This window comes from Papio anubis, chromosome 3 (genome assembly GCF_008728515.1).
Source record: "Papio anubis isolate 15944 chromosome 3, Panubis1.0, whole genome shotgun sequence".
NCBI classification, from domain to species: domain Eukaryota; kingdom Metazoa; phylum Chordata; class Mammalia; order Primates; family Cercopithecidae; genus Papio; species Papio anubis.
In genome coordinates this window covers 98,241,284-98,246,590 of record NC_044978.1, presented here as the reverse complement: position 1 = coordinate 98,246,590, position 5,307 = coordinate 98,241,284, and the positions used below count along the sequence as shown (strand labels likewise).

General features: G+C 39.9%; 1 pseudogene; it reads right to left on the bottom strand.

Moving 5' to 3' along the window:
• Positions 1 to 3,285, bottom strand: LOC101024205 (annotated as a pseudogene).
• Positions 3,286 to 5,307: the final 2,022 nt, after the last annotated feature.

Here is a 5,307-nt window from a genome sequence, read left to right as displayed (position 1 = left end):
AATGCATGGGTTTTTGGGTATATACATTAAATTGAACCTTTGGCACTAGGAGTCAGGGCATTTTGTCATGTAGCATTAACACATATTAGAAAATTGTGTAGTGTCAAAGGGGTAGAACCACCAGCATTGAAGCAGTGTTGTCAACTAGGCAATAAAGTGTTCTGCTGAATGTTTCTTCTTTGTTCTAGTTACTGCATACCTGGTAGCAACTTTGAAATGAGAAAAGGAACTTACACTCCTTTTATTTTCTGTTTAAAACAGAACAGAAAACAGACTGAAACTTAAGCCCTATTATACATTAACAATGTTAAAGAATATCAATTTTACAAGAAAAAGACTAAGATCAAAAAGTGTTTCCAGATCTCAGGCAAATAACAGTGAGTGGTCTATAGACTAGCACAGGGCTTTGTGGTAGTACTTAGCAGAAGCTACTTTGTCATCACCACCAGTAAACATGGATGCAGAATTCTTTGCCAGATATTTTAGGAAATCATGCAAATAGCCCAACAATAACGCAAGGCTCTTCTCGTCAAGGGATGTATAGGCCAACATTTCTCCAATTGTTACAAATAACCTCAGTAGGTATGTGCTCCTTAAACCTGAGACACAGGAGCATCGGGGTGAGCCAAGAGGATTTCCGCATACTGGGGCCTCTCAAATTTGTAGAGCACCTAAGTGTGTAACATCACGTCGAAATATTCTTTTATTCTTGCCACAACTTCATTAACTGCCTATGCCTTATTATCGACGTTTCCCTGTGATTTTTTGCAATTTGCATACTCCTTTAGAATTGCATCTACATTTTCCTTAGCGGGAAGTTAAAACAGCTGCTTCTGCTTGGTAACTAAGTCCCAGTCCCTAACAAGCCATGGTTTCGATTCTTCAGGCACCTTCACTTTAACTTCCATTCTGTTCTTTTTTTTTTTTTTTTTTTTGGTTTCTTTTTTTTAAATTTTATTTTATTTATTTTTTATTATTGTTATACTTTAAGTTCTAGGGTACATGTGCATAACGTGCAGGTTTGTTACATATGTATACTTGTGCCATGTTGCTGTGCTGCACCCATCAACTCGTCAGCACCCATCAACTCGTCATTTACATCAGGTATAACTCCCAATGCAATCCCTCCCCCCTGCCCCCTCCCCATGATAGGCCCCGGTGTGTGATGTTCCCCTTCCAGAATCCAAGTGATCTCATTGTTCAGTTCCCACCTATGAGTGAGAACATGCGGTGTTTGGTTTTCTGTTCTTGTGATAGTTTGCTAAGAATGATGGTTTCCAGCTGCATCTATGTCCCTACAAAGGACACAAACTCATCCTTTTTTATGGCTGCATAGTATTCCATGGTGTATATGTGCCACATTTTCTTAATCCAGTCTGTCACTGATGGACGTTTGGGTTGATTCCAAGTCTTTGCTATTGTGAATAGTGCCGCAATAAACATACGTGTGCATGTGTCTTTATAGCAGCATGATTTATAATCCTTTGGGTATATACCCAGTAATGGGATGGCTGGGTCATATGGTACATCTAGTTCTAGATCCTTGAGGAATCGCCATACTGTTTTCCATAATGGTTGAACTAGTTTACAATCCCACCAACAGTGTAAAAGTGTTCCTATCTCATAAAAATCCTAGAGGAAAACCTAGGTAGTACCATTCAGGACATAGGCATGGGCAAAGACTTCATGTCTAAAACACCAAAAGCAACGGCAGCAAAAGCCAAAATTGACAAATGGGATCTCATTAAACTAAAGAGCTTCTGCACAGCAAAAGAAAATACCATCAGAGTGAACAGGCAACCTACAGAATGGGAGAAAATTTTTGCAATCTACTCATCTGACAAAGGGCTAATATCCAGAACCTACAAAGAACTCAAACAAATTTACAAGAAAAAAACAAACAACCCCATCAAAAAGTGGGCAAAGGATATGAACAGACATTTCTCAAAAGAAGACATTCATACAGCCAACAGACACATCAAAAAATGCTCATCATCACTGGCCATCAGAGAAATGCAAATCAAAACCACAATGAGATACCATCTCACACCAGTTAGAATGGCAATCATTAAAAAGTCAGGAAACAACAGGTGGTGGAGAGGATGTGGAGAGATAGGAACACTTTTACACTGTTGGTGGGATTGTAAACTAGTCCATTCTGTTCTTAAATGTGTCCTCGCTTTCAACAGTGAGGTCTTCCCAGGCTCTTTCCTTCCTTGGGTTCTAAGGTGCTTTGCTGGTACTGCCCCCATATCTGTTTCCAGGAGTCCTCTGTTCTTTCTGGTCTTCCTCATGGATCCTGAAGTGAGGAAGTTCTCTGCAGGGTGACCCTCCATATTCCTGGGAGAGGTGGTTCAAGATTTTTCTGCTGTGGACCAGCTGCCTTCTTTCCTGAGGAAGCCCCTTTCATCTCTGCATGTTGCTTCTAGTTGGTTTTTTGAAGTTGTCTTCTTCTGCAGATTGTTGTCCACAAGTTTGAGAACCCGGCTTTCTGGAACTCATTCAACCCTGTTTTTATTCCAACCAACAATCTTTCTTCTTCCCAAGAACTCCTAGGGATTTCCCAGGTGGAATCTTACAGATCTTATAGGATGGTCTAGAAGGATGAAGTGGGAGATACAATCCAAGATTCTGTAATCAGAGGTTTCTACAGTCAGGATTAGATCTCCTGAGCCTTACTATACAGCAAACTTAGCTTTTCTGAATGGTGACCTGAAATGAGAATCTAGATCTTTCTAGTAGTCGCTTTATCACTCTTTTTAAAATATCAAATCCACTACTGTGCCCTCTGCACTCCCAATCCCTTTTCCATGCTCTATTTTTTTCTCCCATAACAGTCATCACTTTCCAATTATATGCTACATTATATCCTGTGTTTATGTTTATTGTCTCAATCTCCCTGTTAGAATGGAAGCTCCTGCAGGATATTTATGTCTGCTGGGGTCATTGAGAACAACCACCCTATGAGAAGAGGGCCATTATTATTTCAAAGAGAGGGTGAATTCACATCCAGGACCTCCTAAACCGAACACCAAACTCAATGATGCAGTGGAAAGGTGAGGTTGGGATGGAGATGAAATGGATTTGCACTGATTTCAATGCATCATCTTATTACTATCATCATCTGTCTCATAATCTTCTCCATGCCCCTCTGCTTGAGGGCAGAGCCCAAAACTTGTGTATGACCAACATTTTACAAGCTGGTTGCACATGAATCAAATGCCTAGTGGAAGCTCCAAAATGAATGAGATCTAAGCTATCTTGTTTTCATGGTTTCATAAGCATCTAAAGCAGAACCTGGCATAGGAGATGCTCAATAATTGATGAAGGATTGAAAGAAGAATATCTGTGTTCTAGGTGGATGCTTCCCCACCATTCTATTTTACCTGTACATAGGACTACAGTTTATAAAGACTCAAACCAGTTATGTCATTGGGTCAGCACAATTACTTAAGCTAGATAGGACTTTTTGTGGTTTTCTTTTAACCATTATTTCCACAATAAGATATTGAGAGATTAAAGGACTTGCCAAAATCAGATCCTGGATTTAGACTTGCAATCAAAGTATCTTTTTTTTTTTTTTTTTTTTTTTTTTTTGGTGGGAGACAAGTTCCCTTTCCAGACCTCCTGGCTAAATGAGGAAAACTAATAAGTTACTGTATTTGCTGTGGATGCTTCTAAATCCAGTAGCTCTGAGATTAGGGCTAAGGTTCTCCCTCCACTGTTGACCTGTGGAATTCTGTAGCTGCTCACATCACAGCTATATGAGTGGTTTTTGGGAAACACACCATAATGGCCACATCCTCTTGTTTTTATAATTTACACGGGATTGAAAACAAGAGATATTGTCTTGTTGATAGCTAGAGCTCATTTGGAGTCTGCCCTGAATCTCTGGATTTGGCTCAATGCCCGTCCTCATCTGACTTCTCTGGGCAAACCAACTACTGTCTTAGTATTGTATTACTCTGTTTGGATTCTCTGTCAGTCCATCAGATTTAGCTGATGAGCTCATTGACTGAAAATTGATTGAGCAAGACAGTGTCCCTAATTCTCTATGCATACACAGCACCATTGTCTTCCACAGATATTTCATAATAATTGGCATCCCCCTACAAGATCATTGGTATCTCAATAATTAAAATCAATAGCTGTTGGTAAGGCAAGAATTTATCATAATAATCTACAAAAGTGGTAAAAAGGTAATATAATTCAGAAGATGGATGGAAATATAAAATTGCCAATTCTGAACAGGTTTTTAAAGATAATACTTGTTCCTTAAGGACATTCATATTTAATAAAATAAAAGAGTTATTTCCTTATTATCATTTTAATGACATAAATGGTTACTTTTTTATGTGAGTGGGGAAAATATAGCACTTAAACATTTTGAGATAAGGAGTGGAACACTTTATAAAATAACAATTCAGTGTTTAGTTTTCTAGATTTTGCAATCCTCTGTCTACCGTTTAGTTTTTTTTTTTTTTTTTTGAGACAGACAACTCTCTGTCTCCCAGACTAGTTTAGTGGCACAACCCGGCTCACTGCAACTCCTGGGTTCAAATTGATTCCATCGTCAATCGGTAGCTGGATTGCGGGTATATAACACCCGCCTGGCTAATTTTTTTTTTTTTTGGAGCCGAGAGATCTGTCGCTTAATTTCTAGGTGCGGTGGCGGGATCTCATCACTGCAAACTCCGGGTTTACGCCATTCTGCAGCCTCCCGAGTAGCTGGGACTACAGGCACCTCGCCCGGCTAGTTTTATTTTTAGTAGAGACAGGGTTTGTGCCCGTGTTAACAGCCAGGATGGTCTGATCTCCTGACCGTTCCAGCCCGTCTCGGCCTCCCCAAAGTGCTGGGATTACAGGCAGGCCTGGCGCCCGGTAGCTAATTTTTATACTTTCCACGGTAGTGATGGGGTTTCACCATATTGGCCAGGTTCGGTTTTCTCCTGGCCTCAAAAGAGTGATCTGCCTTGGCCTTTACAGTACTGGCATTACAGGTGTGAGCCACTGTGCTTAGCCTGTTAGAATTTAATAGTTCTCAGTTGTACACTATTTCCCTATTCTGGGTGCTCTAAAGCATCAGTGACAATAATTATGAATGTAGAAGGTGCACTGGTAGCCAAAGTTAACTACTTCATTGCTGTTCGTGAGAGGGGTTTTTCTTCTTCTTTTTTTTTTCCTTTTTCTGAGATCAGACAAGTTAGTTAGATTCCAAACAATATGGACCTAATATAATCACAATACCATTTAAATTGGCCACAGAATGACCCTTACCCAGACAGGACTCTTAGTGTATTTAGCTGT